The 17807-nt window shown below is 40.9% G+C and overlaps 1 protein-coding gene across 6 annotated transcripts in view; it reads left to right on the forward strand.

Moving 5' to 3' along the window:
• The window catches only part of CDIP1 (cell death inducing p53 target 1), a 43858-nt gene that overhangs the window by 493 nt on the left and 25558 nt on the right, over positions 1-17807 (forward strand). Inside the window, exon 2 of one of the 6 annotated variants that reach the window (XM_077141953.1) lies at positions 482-585. The exons of 3 other annotated variants lie outside the window; for them this stretch is intronic. The gene's annotated coding sequence lies outside the window, so the exon portion shown is untranslated. 2 more of the 6 variants (XM_077141954.1, XM_077141955.1) reach the window with 2 other exon arrangements.

Raw genomic sequence — 17807 nt, forward strand, 5'->3', positions numbered from 1 at the left:
CCCCAGGATGCTGATGGGGCTTTAACGTCCCTGCCTCTGGGTTGGGGGAGTATCTCGCGTTTGGACGCGATGCGTGCCTGTCAGCCCCCCCCCCCCCCAACCGCCGCCCGCGGCCTGTTAGTCGGTGGAGCTGCGCTGACCGTTTCGGCCAAGGCCCCAGCGCGGGGGTTAGTGCTTGCGAGGACCGGGATGTCGGGCCGCTTCTTCTGGGTCCTGCTTATCGCTACTCCGACATTTCCCCTATAGGGGAGGTCTTGGGAAAATAGCACCTCCGTTTTTCAGCGGGGAATAGCGAGGGCAAAGGCAGGTGTCGGTCTCCTCAAGGAGAGGCGGTCAGGAGGGTCCCAGTGAGCGGGATGCCCTAGCCGAGCTGCGTGGGTGGCCTTGGCAATCCCGGCTTCTCTCCTGTCGCCCAGCCTTGCCTCCCCCACCCCTCAAGCCAGCGTCTGTAAATCCGAGGTATTGTTCTTTCGGCCTTCAGCCCGGGCGAGGCTAGTTGGAGCGGCAAGCGCCCTGACCTGACTTTGGGCCCGTCCTCATGCCATCCTGGATCTTGGTGTAGTTGAACCTACAACGTCATGCCAGGTTGGGATTTGGCATTTGACTTTTTTATGGTATGTTTGTATTTTTCCTCTGGTGTGCCTGGGGATCTCACAACAGGTGTCAAGTAAGAAGGAGTGATTGGCTGCGAGTTTCTGCAAGTGTGCGCCTGGAATTTCCCTGCATCAGAATCACCTAGGGCCCTTGTTAAAAGAGCAGATTCTTGGGGTGCAAGGGAAGTTCAGTGGTAGAATTCTCGCCTGCCATGCGGGAGACCGGGTTTGATTTTCAGTGCATGCACTTTCCAAAACACAAACAAACAAGAAAACCAGACAAACAAAAAATTCAATACATGGTGCTGCAATAATGGGATCCTCACATGAAAAAATAATGAAATGTGATCCACTATATAGTATACAAAAAAGGGGGGGGGGGCAGATTCCGGGGGCCAACTCAGGAGGTTCTTATTTAGTCATTTTGGGGAATAGCCCCAGACTCTGTTTATTCAGCTCCACAGATGGTTCTCAGGCTCACCGCCCCACAGTGAGAAGGATAGAGGGTCTGGGGTAGATATGGCATTCATACCAGTTTTGTATGTATTCTGGGGCCACTGGGCCAGCCTGGAGCCTGGCTGCTGGGTAGGGCAGTGCCCAGGTGAGTGTCACCTCTCTACTTTGTACTGTTTCTTCTCTTGGGGCTGATCTAAGAATTAGGTGGAGAGAGGCGTGCCAACTGTGCCTTGCTCTTTGCCCTTCTCTGAGAAGGTTACTCTGTTTCAGTTCCCATCTCAGAAGACTTCTTTCTGATTTCCAGCATTTAATTGTGGAAAATTTCAAACATAGAGGTTGAAAGAATTTTTTGGTAAACACCGCATACCCACCATTGTAGAATATACATTTAACATTTTATTGTACTTTATCATGTATCTCTCCATCCAACAGTTGTTTATGCATGCCAGAGTTTGTTGTAGACATCAGTGTATTTCCTTTTTAAATACTTAAGCATGAGTATCATTAACTAGTCATATAATTTTGACTTACTGGGATTTTTTTGTTTTTTTTGGGGGGGGAGAGGGTGGTACATGGGTACATAGGCTGGGAATTGAACCTGGGTCTTCCACCTGGCAGACAAGCATTCAACCACTGAACCACCCATGTACCCTGCGTTGTTTTTTTTTTAATTGAGAAATCTTCACACACATACATTCCATACATGGCATACAATCAGAGCTCACAATATCATCACATAGTTGTGTATTCATCACCATGATAATTTTTTTGAACATTTGCAAAACTCCAGAAAAAGAAATAAAAAGAAAAAAATCATACGTACTATACCCCTTACCCCTCCCTCTCATTGACCACTACTATTTCCATCTGCCTAATTTGTTTTACCTTTTGTTCCCCTGTTACTTATTTTTTATCCATATTTTTTTACTCACCTGTCCGTACGCTGGATAAAAGGAGCATCAGACAGGTTTTTACAATCACACAGTCGCAATGTAAAAGTTGTATCTTTATACAATTGTCTTCAAGAATTATGGCTACTCGAATGCAGTGCTACAGTTTCAGGTACTTCACTTTAGCCACTCCAATACACCATAAACTAAAAAGGGATATTGATATAATTTTAAGAATAATCTCCAGGATAACCTCGATTCTGAAATCACTTAGCTATTGAAACTTTATTTTTTCTCATTTCTCTTTTCCCCCTTTTGTCAAGAAGGTTTTCTCAGTCCCTTAATGCCAGTCCTGTCTTTTCCTGGGATTTCTGGCCCATGTTGTCAGGGAGATTTACACCCCTGGGTGACTAACTGGTTGTGTTTTTTTTTTCAAAGTTTCATGATTTTTCTTTTCTTTTTTTTTTTTTAAATTGACAAGACAAAACAGCATACAAATACGAACATTCTTTTTGTTTGTTTTGTTTTGTTTTTTGACATGGGCAGGCACCGGGAATAGAACCAGGAATCAAACCCAGGTCCCTAGCATGGCAGGTGAGAATTCTGCCACTGAGCCAACAGTGCCTGCCCCAAATACGAACATTTTTAACATACAAACATTCCATACCTGACGTACAATCAGTGGCTCACAGTATCATCACATAGTAGTAAATTCATCACGATGATCATTTTTAGAATATTTGCATCACTCCAGAAGAAAAAATAAAAAGAAAACTCATGCATACCATTCCTCTTACCCCTCCATCTCATTGACCACTAGTATTTCCATCTACCCAATATATTTTAACCTTTGTTGCCCTATTTTTTTCTATATCCCTTACCACTCCCCTTCAGTGAACACTAGTATTTCAATTTGTTTTAATGTTTGTGCCCCGTTATTTATTTATTTATTTTTAATCCGTATTTTTTACTCATCTGTCCATACCATAGATAAAAGGAGCATCAGACACAAGGTTTTCACAATCACATAGTCACATTGTGAAAGCTATATCATTATCCATTCATCTTCAGGAAACATGGCTATTGGAACACAGCTCTATAGTTTCAGGCACTTCCCTCTAGCCTCTATAATACACCATAAACTAAAAACGGAATATCTATGTAATGTGTAAGAATAACCTCCAGGATATTCTCTCGATTCTGTTTGAAATCTCTCAGCCACTGACACTTTATTTTTTCTCATTTTTTTCTTCTCCCTTTCAGTCGAAGGGAGAATTGAGAAGATTTTCTCAATCCCTTAACGTTGAGTCCCAGCTCATTCTAGGATTTTTGTCCCACATTACCGGGGAGGTTTACATGCTTGGAAGTCATGTTGCACGTGGGGAGGGTGGGCAGTGAGTTTGCTTGTTGTATTGGTTGAGAGAGACCACATCTGAGCAACAAAAGAGGTTCTCTGGGGGTGACTCTTAGGCCTAATTTTAAGTAGGTTTAACCTATCCTTTGTGGAAATAAGTTTCATATGAACAAACTCTAAGATTGAGGGTTCCACCTCTTGATTTGGTTGTCTCCACTACTTGTGAGAAAATCAGAAATTCTCCAAATGGGAAAGTTGAATTTTCACCCTTTCTCACCATTCCCCCAAGGGGACTTTGCAAATACTTCCTTATTCACTGTTCAGATCACTCTGGGATTTATCCGGGCCTCACACTGGACAAGCCTACAAAATCTCATGCCCTATTCAAGGTTCTATGTACTTATGGTGTTCAGTTAACCTGTCCATGTAAGTTATATTAGGAAATGCACTAGTCAGTATAAATTTTGTACCAAATATTTTTTGCTTTAGTCTCACACCGAAGTTGCTTTAAAATATGAATGACTATTTTCAACACCCTGCAATATTGACATTCCTTTGTTTTCCCTCATGCAAAAACATTTTTTAATTTGTACATTTAGTCACTATCTTTGTACACTCTAGGCATTCCTAGATTATACCATCTCAGTCTTCCATCTATCTTCCCTTCTGGTTTCATATGTGCCCCAGCCCTCGTCCCAGCTGACTGGTTTTTAACATCAGAAGTTGTGGGGTCTTTGAAAGTCCCTGTAACTGTCAGCCCTGAGGAGCTGAAGGAGTTTGTTTTTCTATAGATTGGGCCCCTGGAACCAGGGAAGACCTTTACATGTGCTCCTAAAAGGATTTGAGAACAGCAGGCCATAGAATCACCCTAAGAACAGAGAAATGAAATGTATGATGTAGAATTTCACTTCAGGGAATAAAATTGTTTTGAGAAGGAGCTAATGAAATGTGTCCTGAAGGCTAGATTGCCCCAGCAGATCATGTCAATAATTGATGTCTGTGAGTTTACACACTCTGTTTCTGATCTTCACGCCATAAGCTTGCCCAGTTTTAGCCCACTGGTTGAGTGTAAGCTCTAGGGACATGGGGCTGCATGGCACAGTAGCAGAACTAGGGAAATGAAACTGTATAACTCATATGCTGATTGATAAATTAGAGGCCATGGCTTTGAGTCCCTTGGACCCAGGACTCTGTTTTGTTCCATAGCCACAAACATCAAGGCTTAACCCCGTTCACTTGCCTAAGGGAGAGGAGAGGCAGGTCCTGTGAAAAATCTCCACTTTCAGAAACACTATTCAAAGTGCATGGCCACATTTTATGGAAAGAGAATAGAATTAGGAAAGTATAGCTGGGAAGTAGGCATTCATGTTGATATCTCTGTCCTTTATGGAGGAAGGTAGTCTGATGCTGCTGAGAAGGTGCCACACAGCAGGAGCTGTGCAGGGGATGCTTCCTGAGCCGGGAGATGGGAGGAGGAGAGCTAGGCTGAAAGTGGGGGTGTGAGGTTTTATTGTGCCCCACAGGGACTTGGTCATCAAGTGCACAAAATAGACATGTGGTAATTTCTAGGACCACTCAGAGGGCTTCCATCTCTTGAAGCATGGTTAAGATTCTCTCAGGCCAGACCCAGTCTTTTGGGGAGATAGGTGGTGGCGGCAGCCTGCAGTGTAGTGCTGCAGGAGAGCAGGAGCTGCCAAAAGAGAGCGCCTGGCCTGGAGCTGAGCCCGTCCCATGACAGGCTGAGCTGGTTGCCTCTGGAGTGGAGCCCATGGGCCCAGCATGTTGGTCACTGCTCCTCCTCCTCTGTGAACCATCAAGGCAGCACGCTGGTGTAGTGGTGAGGTCCTAGAACCAGTACCACACAGACTTGGAGTCAGCAGACCAAGTTGGATGTCCCACTCTGACTCCTAGAAGCTGCATGACAGGGCTTTGCCCTCCCAGAACCTCACTCAGTCTGTAGTAGGTGACGGGCAATACCCAGTCCAGAGAAAGACCTATGTGGGTCCTAAGCACCGAAAAGATTACTTTGTGTAACAAAGTAAAAGCAATATGAAATCATTCTTGCAGGGTGAAGAAGTCCCAGAGCATTCTGTCTTGTTCCGTGAAGGTATCTGTGATGCTTTCCAAGTAACATCAGAGTTTTTCTTGAGAACATATTTCTCCCCTTTCTCGTGATCCTGATGTGTTGGTGCATAAGCCCGTCCTTGGTCCCCTGGGAGACCCAGCCCTGTAGATCCCTACTGCAAGGAGATATCCTGAGAATTCAGGAAAACCTGTGACTATGCCTGATACATAACGTGTACAGGAGACATTTTTTGGCCTGAATTCAGCTCTAGTTCCAGTGTTTGGGGTTTTCCTTCAGGAAGGAAAAGAGGCAGGGAAGGCGGAAGAAGGTAGAGAATGCCTCGGGTTGGGTTTGAAGATAATTCTAACCAGTCACTGCTTCAGGAAGACAGTAAAAGAAGTTGTCATAGTTCAAATTAATATTGAGGACAGTAGCCTTACAAGTTGTGGAAACAGAAGGGAATGCTATATATTTTTGCAGATATATAACCCTTTGCATGTGCTTTATAACTACTCCTCAGCCTTCTCACTTGTTTTCTTCTGTAGTTGCAGAGCTGGGTGAATGAACTAGCACAGGCACAGTTCCACAGCTGAGGGGCAGAGTTACTAAATAACTAGCCCGAGGTTGCAAAGTCATGGCAACTTTCCTGAAACAACAGGGGGTAGGAAGGCCTGAGGTCAGAGGGAAATATGGGCTTTCTGTGGCCCACTGTGATTGCCATTCCTTTTTGTTGATCATAATTCAAGAAAGAATGTTTTTTCCAGTCCAGGTTTTTGGCCATGAACAAAGGCACTGAGCTTTCCTGCTACCTTCCATTGGGAAGCCAGCACCTCTGTCTCAGATGGCCATGGCTGTGTTCTGGCCCAGTGGCTGTGGGCAATGGGCATTTGTGTTAGGAGTGGCAGAGGAAGCCCTCCCCAGCCTCTTTTCTGAGCCAAAGCACCTGCTGTTACAGATTCTTACTTGGCCCCTAACGGGTTATTGCCATTATCTTTTGTAAATTTTTCTCAATTATGGCTGGGTTTCTCGGGGACCGTAATGTGAATGAATTATGAAGTGTTATTCCCATAGAAGAATGAAATATTTGCTGAATTAAACAGTCTTTCAAATAGGAAGTCACTTTTAAAACAGGAAGAAACCTTGATAGTGACTGCTCTATTGAAGTAAACAGACCTGCCTCTCAAACTCTATCTAGTAGAACCCTTCTCTGCTCCAGGCCAGACAGCCTCCAGCTAGATTGTCTACCCAGCTCAGTTTACTTGTGTGGGTGTGTATGACCTGTACTACCTTGCGGTGTTACTCTGTTCCCACTTTCCAGGTCTAGGGTCTCAGTTTTCCTGAAGCAGCTAGAGGTGATCTGACCTAGGGAATGACTTGCCGCCAAACTCAGAGGTGGAAGCTGTGAAGACCAGAGGGCCCACTACCACAGCCCAGCCCTTAGGTTTACCCCTTGAGCCACTTTTTTCCTGTAGGCAAAACCTAGTTAGAGTCAGAGCCACCTTTCTGGATTGAGGAGGAATAGACATAAATGAAACACAATTACAATGGGCATTTTGAGTAAGCAGTCAATTAAAGGAGCTGCCATCTTAGAAAAACCGCAAACTACACATAAATAAAAAGTTTATGTACATTTACGTATAAACAAATAAAATCTCCCTATCCAGAGCCGCTGTTAAACATTTGGTGTGTAATATTTACATACATATATGCTTTTAAAGTCAAATCACATTATACATGCTGCTTTTATGTCCTTTTTTCATTCAGTGTTATATGAAGACCATCTTTCTATGTCTAGAGAAATAGATGTGTATCATTTTTAAGAGGAGTACTCAGTTACATTGCCTAGATAAACCAGGCGGGTTTGCACAGCCCTCTGCTGGGCATCAAGGCATTGAGGCATCTAAACATCTTGGTGCATGCATCCCTGCTCATACGTTCATTTATCTCTCTAGGATAAATGCCTCGAAATGAAATTAATGAGTTAGAATATACAGGAAACAAAATGGTCCTCCTGAAGAGCCATAGGGACCCACTCTGCTGCAGCCCATGTGTTGTTGCTAGTGGGTCCCACGACTGTGAGGGAGTGGTTTGTAGGGTCTTTGAATTCACTGTTAAGAAAATCGAACAAATTGTTATTGTTGTCTTAGTTACTAGAAGTCTTAGTTTTAAGTTTAGAGTTCTTTGAGTCCTATCTGCCTTTTGTCTTTTGCCTTTTGATTTTGCTTCTGATTAAGAACAGTTGATGTATCTTTCTTCTGTTCTCTCTTTCTCTTGCTCCTGCTCTGTTTTCACTTTGTACTTCGTCTTTTTTATGCTCTGCTTGGGGGTCTCCATTTTAAAAATTATTTGTATTTGTTAGACACTGTATAACAAGCTTTATGTTCTTCATGCCTCATCAAAACTCTGGCTTGGGGGGGCCATTGTTGCCATTTTACGGATGAGAGAAACTGAGGCCCTGGAAAGATAGGTGGCAAGCCAGGATGGCCATGTGGGACCTTGCAGATCAGCCTCCGCACTTCAGTGCTCATGATCCCCTAGCATTTGGGGCTGTTGGGTTCGACTGGTGCCAAGTCCCTTTGAGACATGGTTTTGATCTGGGAGGAATGTGCAGGGCCAGGTGGGAGGGAGCAGACAAATGGGAGCACTGAATCTGCTTTCTAGCTGTTCCTGGGTCTTAACTGCATTTGCTAGTTTTAAAGTATTTTGAATTCCTAAGGCATCAGATAGGCCTATGTCCAAGTATAAAAATAAAGAAATGGTTCATAGACAGCAGTGATGCTCTCAGAGGCAGGGTTCATCCATCATTGAGAACACTGGAAAACAGGCCACACTCAGGATTTCCCAGCCATTCTCTCCAGTGCTGAATCGTGGCTACCAAGGATAGTGGTCCCAGAGGAGGGGACATGTTGGGAGTCCCCTCCTGAGCTCTAGGAGTGTTGCTCTAACTGGGTAACCTTCTGTGGAGGGGTCTTTTCATCCTGCCCCCACCTAGCATGTTGGGAATAGTGGCTCTCCGGTCAGCTGCTGAGAGGCTCCAGCCAACCCTGCACTGTCAAGGACTAATTGGGAGGCCTGCATTAACCCTGTGTTGGTCGAGGGCTTGGTGGGAGGGGGCTGCTGAAGGTTTGGGGTACATGAGCAGCACCATCTCCACAAGAAACTCGTTACATTTTGAGTACCTCCTAAGTGCCCCCATGCTGGGCTCCCATGTCCAGTTAGTAAGTGCTCCGTAAATGTTAGCTATGCCATCATCGTCATTATCGTCTTGAATATCTCCTTTATCTACGAGCCAGTCATGCTGAAATGAGCTCTCTGGATGGCAAAAGAATGTGGCCTCAGCCCAGGATGATCTAGCTCCTCTCCACTTGGAGAGGGGATGGGCTGGTCCCAAGGATCCTGAGCCGAGCTCAGGGCTCTTCTGTATCCCTGGAGCCTGCTAGGACATGCTGCTAACGGGTTTTAGCAGATACTCCAAGGTCCTAGAGTGTGATGCATCCTGCTGAGTATGTGAAATGGTTAGGAACCTCTTGCTTTGAAAATGCTGTGTGGTCTTCAGTCTTTCAAATCTGAGACTTCCTTGCCCAGTGTGGAAAGTTAGGAAGCACATCCTCCTGTTAGATGCCTCCCCAGCCTTGTCATTACTGCATTGAAACTTTCTCTGTCCAAGATGGGTGGGGAAGAGGCATTTCGCATATAGAGAATTCCCATAAAAGTGAAGCTTACTGCTTTCCATGTCAAGGTTGAGTCAGTTTGGACAGAAATAGTCTAAGAAAGTAAGAGCACTTGGGGACTCCTTACTAAGCGGCGCTGTTCTACAAGCTTGATACTAAATGTTCTGGCTGGTTTCAGTCGCTCTAAATGTGTCTGCTTCTAGCATTGCCAGCCCTGCTCACTTGCTCCTTTCTGTGCTGGAACTGGCGATCAGATGACCATCTTCTTCAGGCCCTAAATTGGTCTGAGGGCCCAGTTTGTTTTCTTTGGTGCAAGCACTTGGTGTCATTGCTAGAGACCGTTTTTGTTTCTGTCCTGTTTCTTGACAGTGTTCTGAATCGTTGACGCAGATGGATAGATGTTTAAATAAATGAGCTCTCGCTGTTCTGAAATGTTGCAAGGCCTTTGCCCCAACTGGCGAGTCTAAGGGTATGGAAGGTATGGCCAGCTAGTATGGTATCCGTACTGGCAGAGGTGGCGTTATTTGATAGAAAGCCAGGCAATTTGGAAGTCCTTAATGGAAGCTTTTCAGTGATAAATTACTTGTAAATACATTGTTTACATATATTTTGGCCTATATATATTCATAGTATATATTGGTTTGTTTTTTTATAATTATTTTTAATTGCCGTAAGAGTTTCATACCATAAAAAAATCGCTTTAACTCGACAATTCTTTGATAGTAAGTGCTTTGACAATATGGTCTAACTTTTACACTATCTATTTCTAGACTATTTAGATCATCCTAAACCAAAACTCATACTCATTTAGGAGTAACTCCCCAACACACCTGGTAACTGCTATTCTCCTTTCTGTCTCTCTGAATTTCATATGAGAAAAATCATACAATGTTATCCTTTTATATCTGGCTTATTTCATTCAACAGGATGGCGTCATCCGTGTTGTAGCAGGGACCCTCCGTGGCTGAGTAATATCCCATTGTATGATAGAGCACATTTCATTTCTCCCTTCATCTGGATAGTGATGTACAAATATCGGTCCGTGTCCTTGTTTTCAGTTCTTTCAGGTCTGTGCCTAGGAGTGGAACTGTGGGGTCATATACAGTTCTATTCCCACCAACAATATATAAGATTCCTGTTTTTCCTCATCCTCACCAACACTTGTCTTTTTCATGCATTTTTTTTTAGTAATAGCCATCCTAATGGGCATGAAGTGGCATCTCAATTTAATCTTTAATTTGCATTTCTTTAAAGGCTAATGATTTTGAGCATCTTTTCATATACTTATTGGCCATTTGAATATCTTCTTTGAAGAAATCTTTATTTAAATCTTTGGCCCGTTTTTTTCTTTTATTAGAGAAGTTGTAGGTTTACAGAAAAATGTTACAGAAAATAGAATTTCCAGATACCTTCCCTTCCCCAGCAACACACACAGTGTTGTTAACCCTTGCATTTGTGTAGTACTTTTGGTACAGTTGATAAAAGGATATCATAATAATTGAACTAACTGTGGTTCATGGTTTTACATTAAGTATTCACTGTTTGTGTTGTACAGTTCTGTGGTTTTTGTTTTGTTTTTTTTCCGCATGGGCAGGCACTGGGAATTGAACCCGGGTCTCCGGCATGGCAGGCGAGAACTCTGCCTGCTGAGCCACTGTGGCCCACCCAGTTCTGTGTTTTTAAAATATTTATTCAATATACAACCTAAAATTTCCCCTTTTAAACACATTCAAATGTATAATTCAGTGGTGGTGATTGCACTCCCAATATTGTGCTACCATTACCTCCATCCATTACCCCAACTTTTCCATCACCCCAAACAGTAATTCTGTACCAATGGAGTCTTACCTCCCATCTCCTACCCCTACATCAGCCCCCAGTAACCAGTTTTCTAGTTTCTGAGTCTATGAATTTGCTTATTCTAGTTATTTTATGTCAGTAAGTTCATACAGTATTTCTTTTGTGTCTGGCTTATTTCACTCAACATGATGTTTTCATGTCTCATGTGTTAGAACTTCACTCTTTTTTATGGAATACTCCATCATGTATAGACCATATTTTATCCATTCATTGGTTATGAACACCGGGGTTGTTTCGATCTTTTAGCAGTTGTGGATAATGTTGCTGTGAATATCAGTGTGTGAATATCTATTCAAGTCTCTGCTTCAGTTATTTTGGGTATATACCTACAAGTGAAATTGCTTACAAGTAGAAATACCTACATGGTAATCCTATGTTTAACCTTCTGAAGAAACTCCAAAACATCCATCAAATTGATGGACCGTTTTACATTCCCACCAATAATGTACAGGGTGGGAATCATCAATACTTCTATTTCTCACTTTTTAAATAATAGCCATTCTAGTGGGAATAAAGTAGTATCTCATAATTTTACTTTGATTTCTCTAATGGTTAATAATGTATATCTTTTCATATACTTATTGGCCATTTGAGTATCTTCTTTGGAGATATCCTTGGCCAACTTTTTTCTCTCCTTTATCAAATTTACTGTTTTAAATAAATATAAAATCTAGTTCTGGTGAGTGTATGTGAAAATAAATTTACAGATCTATTGGAATTATATATTAGTATAAGTCCTTTGGAAAGCAGTTTGAGTATGTTTCATGTATCTTTAGAAAAAGTCCACAGACATTCAACCAAAACTTCAAATACATAGCATTCAAAGCATAATTCTAGATACAGAAACATGGTTCATATACAAAGATCTTCACTGAGACATTGCTTGCAAAATTGCTTGTAACAAAATCACAAATGGTCTATAATAAGAAAACATTTAAATAAGCAATGTTGCACCAATTTGAAGGGACTATGAAACTAATGTTTACAAGGATATTGGAATAGCAAAAGATTTACATTAGTTTTTAAACTTATTTGTGAAATACACTATATATCCTAAAAAGTGATAAATTTCAAAGTACATTTTCACAAGTAGTTATAGAACAAATTTCAAAGTACGGTATGGGTTACAGTTCCACAGTTTCAGTTATTTCCTTCTAGCTGCTCTTAGACACTGGAGATTAAAAAGAAATATCAGTATTCAGTAGTCATACTCATTTGTTAAGTCCCATTTTCTCGTTACAACTTCTCCTTCTTTAATCCTTCTCCCGATCTTTATGGGTATTTGAACAATAACCCCACCAACTTCTTCAGGTTCAAAAGGGGTGTTGACATTATGGGGTGGGGGATGAAACTGGTTGATGCTCTTGGAGAGACTGGTAACTCAGGATTCATGGCTTATCTGGCATAGGAACCATCTGGAGGATTTAGGTTTCTGCAAAATAAACTTAGTGAGGGAAGCTTTTATAGAGTCTCGGATAGGGCCCTGGGTAAACTTTAGGGTTTATAGGAATACTGTTGATTGGGGCTTGGCATACCATGGCAATTAGAAATATCCAATTATATAAGAGTAACTTCCAGACTAGCCTCTCCACTGTATTTGAAAAAGCTTACTCACTGATACCTTGGCCTGTTTTGTTTTTTTTAACTTTATTTTTTTGTATAATATAACATATATACAAAGCAAAGAAAGAAAAAAGCAGTAGTTTTCAAAACACTCTTCAACAGCTAGTTACAGGGCAGATCCCAGAGTTTGTCTTGGGCTGCCATATCATCCTCTCAGATTTTTCCTTCTAGCTGCTCCAGAATATAAGAGGCTAGAAGGAATAAATATTTTTTTATCATCACAATCGACTTTTTTTTCTTTTTTGTGAAAAATAACATATATACAAAAAAGGAATAAATTTCAAAGCACAGCACAACAACTAGTTGTAGAACAGATTTCAGAGTTTGGATAAGGATTACAATTCCCCAATTTTAGGTTTTTACTTCTAGCTGCTCTAAGATATTCGGGACTAAAATATTAGTTTAATGATTCAGCATTCATATTCATTCGTTAAATCCTACCTTCTCTGTATAACTCTACCATCACCTTTGATCTTTCTGTCCCTCTTTTTAGGGGTATTTGGGCTATGCCCATTCTAACTTTTTCATATTGGAAGGGGCTGTCAGTAATATGGGGTCAGGAGATGGAACTAGCTGATGTTCTGGAGAGGCTGGGCCCTCTAAGTTTCAGGACTTATCTGGTCCAGGGGCCCATCTGGAGGTTGTAGGTTTCTGGAAAGTTGCCCTAGTGCGTGGAACCTTTGTAGAATCTTATATATTGCCCTAGGTATTCTTTAGGATTGGCTGGAATGATCCTGGTTGGGTGTTGGCAGGTTATGATAGGTAGCAAGGTCTACCTGAAGCTTGCTTAAGATCCACCTCCAGAGTAGCCTCTTGACTATGTTCGAATTCTCCCAGCTGCTTATACTTTATTAGTTACACTTCTTTTCCCTCTTTTGGTCAGGATGAAATTGTTGCCCTCATGTGCAGGGGCCAGACTCATCCCTGGTAGTCATCTCCCACATTGCCAAGGGGACTTTCACCCCTGGATGTCATGTCCCACGTAGGGGAAAGGGCAGTGATTTCACTTGCAGAGTTGGGCTTAGGAGAGCGAGTTGGGCCATTTTTTAAAACCCTTTTTTTTTATTGTGAACTATAACATATACGCAAAAAAGAAAGAAAAAGCAATGATTTTCAGAGTACACTTCAACGAGTAGTTACAGAACAGATTTCAGAGTTTGTTGTGGGTTACCATTCCACTATTTCAGATTTTTCTTTTTAGTTGCTCCAAAATACTGGAGGCTAGAAGAAATATCGGTATGGTGCTTCAGCAGTCATACTCATTTGTTAAATCATATTTTCTCTTTTATAACTCCTTCTTCTTTGATCCTTCTCCCAGTCAATGGGAATCTTTAGGCACTGCCTGTTCTGACTTTTTCATGTTGAGAAGTGGGGTGGACACTTAAGGATAGGGGGATGTAATTGGTTGATAATCTTGGAGAGGCTGGTCTCTCTGAGTTTCAGGATTTATCTGGTTTAGGAACCCTCTGGAAATTATAGGTTCCAGGAAAACAGACTTAATGCACAAACTTTTATAGAGTCTCATTTGAGCTCTAGGTGTTCTTAAGAGTTAACAAGAGTGATGCTGGTTGGGTTTAGCAAGCCATGGCAGTTAACACTGTGTAACTCCAGCTTACATAAGAGTAGCCTCCGTAATAGCCCATTGACTATATGACATTGGCCCGTTTTAAAATTGATTTGTCTCTTTGTTGTTGAGGTATAGATGTTCTTTGTATATTCTGGATATTAAATCTTTATTATATATATGGTTTCCAAGTATTTTCTCTCATTCTGTAGGTTGTCTTTTCACTTTCTTGAAAATGGCCCTTGATGCCCAAAAGTTTCTAAATTTGATGAACTTCATTTTATGTATTTTTTTTCGTTTGTTGCTTGTGCCGTGGGGTATAAAATCTAAAAGTCCTTAGACTGTCTATATCCTGAAGTTATTTCCCTGTGGTTCTTATAGGAGCTTTATAGTGTTAGTTTTACATTCAGGTCTTTGATCCTATTTTGAATTAATTTTTTAATGTGGTGAGAGTTTGGGGTCTACCCTCATTCTTTTTTTTTTTTTTTTTTCATGGAACGTTTACATCTATTCAGAAAAAGAAATAAAAAGAAAACAGAAAAAATTTATACATACCATTACCCCCACCCCTCCCCCTCACCAGTCACCAGCATTTCATTCTAAATTTATTTTAACATTTGCTCCCCCTATTATTCATCTTTATTCCATATGTTTTACTCATCTGTTGATAAGGTAGATAAAAGGAGCATCAGACACAAGGTTTTCATAATCACACAGTCACACGGTGAAAGCTGTATTCAGTCATCAAGAAACATGGCTACTGGAACACACAGTGCCACATTTTCAGGCAGTTCCCTCCAGCCTCTCCACTACATCGTGACTAACAAGATGATATCTATTTAGTGCATAAGAATAACCCCCAGGATAACCTCTCAACTCTGTTTGGAATCTCGCAGCCATTGACACTTTGTCTCATTTCACTCTTCCCCCTTTTGGTTGAGAAGATTTCTCAATTCCTTGATGTTGAGTCTCAGCTCATTTCTAGGGTTTTCCTCAATCCCTTGATGCTGAGTCTCAGCTCATTCTAGGATTTCTGTCCAGTGTTGCCAGGAAAGTCCATACCCCTGGGAGTCATGTGCCACCTAGACACGGGGAGGGTGATGAGTTTGCTTGTTGTGTTGGCTGGAGAGAGAGAGAGGCCACATCTGAGCAACAGAAGAGGTTCTCTTGTGGGTGGCTCTTAGGTCTAATTTTAAGTAGGCTTGACCTATCCTTTGTGGGGTTAAGTTTCATATGAACAAACCCCAAGATTGCGGGCTCAGCCTATAGCTTTGATTGTCTACACTGCTTGTGAGACTATCAAGAATTCAACTTGGGGAAGTTGAATTTTCCCCTGTTCTCATCATTCCCCAAAAGGGATTTTGCAAATACTTTTTTATTTACCCTTATTCTTTTGCATGTGGATTTCCAGTTGTCTCAACATAATTTGTTGAAGAGACTACTCTTTCCCCATTGAATGGACTTTGGATTTTTGTCAAAAATCAATTAGATATAGATGTGTGGATCTATTTCTGGACTCTTGATTCTGTTCCATTAGTCAGTACGTTTATCCTAATGTGAGTACCATACTGGTTTAATTACGGGAGCTTTACAGTAAATTTTGAAATCAGAAAGTATGAGTCTTCCAAAAGTTGTTCTTTTTCAAGATTGTTTTGACTATTCAGAGTCTCTTGCCATTCCATATGAATTTGAGGATCAGCCTTTTCATTTCTAGAAAACAGGTTACTAAGATTTTGATAGGCATGCATTGAATTTGTAGATTGCTTTAGGCAGTATTGACATCTTGACATCTTAGATTATTAAGCTTCCCAATCCATGAACAGAGGATGTCAATTTATTTGGGTTGTCTTCAGTTTCTTTCAGCATTGTTCTGCAGTTTTCAGTATGCAAGTCTCTCACCTCCCTGGTTAAATTTACTTCTAGGTATTTTATTCTTTTAGATGCTGTTGTAAATAGAATTGTTTTGAATTCCTTTTAAGGTTATTCATTACTGTTCTATAGAAACCCGACTTCTGAATGTTTATCTTATATATCCTGCAACTTTGCTGAATTTGTTCATTAATTCTAGTAGCTGTCTTATGGATTCTTTGGAATTTTCTATATATAGGATCAAGCCACCTGTGAATAGGGATAATTGTACTTCTTTCTTCCAGTTTGGGTGCCTTTGATTTTTCTTCTCCTGCCAGATTGCTGCATCTATAACTTCAAGTCAGACCTTGACTAACAGTGGTGAAAGTGGGCATCCTTGTGTTGTTCCTAATCTTAGGGAGAAAACTTTCAGTTTTTCACCATTGAGTATGATATTTGCTGTGGGTTTTTCATAAACAACTTTATCATGTTGAGGAAGTTCCAGTCTATTTCTGGTTTTCTAAGTGTTTTTATCAGGAAAGGATGTTGGATTTTGTCAAATTCTTTTTCTACATCAGTTGAAACGATCATGTTGGGTTTTTTTTTCCTTCATTCAATTAATGTAGTATATTACATTGATTTTCTTATGTTGAACCAGCCTTGCATTCCTGGAATAATTAATTCCACATGGTCATGGTGTATAACCCTTTTAATACACTGTTGAATTTGTTTTGCCAGCGTTTGTAGAGGATTTTTGCATCTATATTTGTATTGGTTTACTGTTGCTACCAGAAAGCAATATACCAGAAATGGAATAGCTTTTATAAAGGAAATTTAATAAGTTACAAATTTACAGTCCTAAGGCCATAAATATTTTCTAAGGCATCCAGAGAAAGAATCCTTGGCTCAAGGACTGGTGATCTGGGAAAACACATGGTTGGCATCTGCTGGTCCTTGTTCACAGTTCCATTGCACCCAGCTTCTGATGCCAGTGGTTTCCTCTCTAAGCATCTGTGGGCATTCACTTAACTGCTCCAGGACAAAACTCTGGGTTTCATCTCTTAGCTTAGTATTTACCTGGGCTGGATATTTCATTTCTTCAGGTTCTGGCTGTTTCTCTGAGTCTTTGCTTAGCACCCAGGCTATTTTTGTCTCGATCTCCAAATGTCTGCATCGGTTTTTCCAAATGCCTTTGTCTGTGTCTGCATCTGCGTTTTCTCCAAGATGTTCCCCTTTTAAAGGATTCTAGTAAACTAATCAAGACCTATCTTGAATGGGTGGAGTTAAACTTCCACCTAGTCAGAAGTTGAATATTGAAGATAGTGAATCAGGTTTAAGAGAAACGGCTGCCCCCTCAAGATTGGATCAAAACGTGGTTTTTCTGGGGTACATAATAAATTCAAATTGGCACAATATTCACAAGGGGTATTGGTCTGTAATTTTTTTCTCTTGTGCTGTCTTTATCTGGCATTTATACTTTATCTGGCCTCAAATAATGAGTTAGGAATTAATCCTTCCTCTTTATTTTTGGAAGAGTTTGAGACGGACTAGTGCTTAATCTTCATTAAGTGTTTGTAGAATTCAGTGAAACCACTCAGTCATGAACTCTTCTTCGTTGGAAGGTTTTTGATTACTAATTCAGTCTCTATTTGTTGCAGTTCTGTTGAGATTTTATGTTTTCCTCTTGTATCTGTTAGGTAGTTTGTATGTTTCTAGGAATTTGTCCATTTCATCTACATTTTCTAATTTGTTGGCATGTAATTGTTCATAGTACTCTCTTATAATCCTTTTTATTTCTCTAAAGTTGGTAATAATGTCCTCACTTTCATTCCTGATGACAGTTGTTTTGTTCCTCTCTCCTTTTTTTCTCGTCAGTCTGACTA

This window comes from Tamandua tetradactyla, chromosome 23 (assembly GCF_023851605.1).
Source record: "Tamandua tetradactyla isolate mTamTet1 chromosome 23, mTamTet1.pri, whole genome shotgun sequence".
NCBI classification, from domain to species: Eukaryota; Metazoa; Chordata; class Mammalia; order Pilosa; family Myrmecophagidae; genus Tamandua; species Tamandua tetradactyla.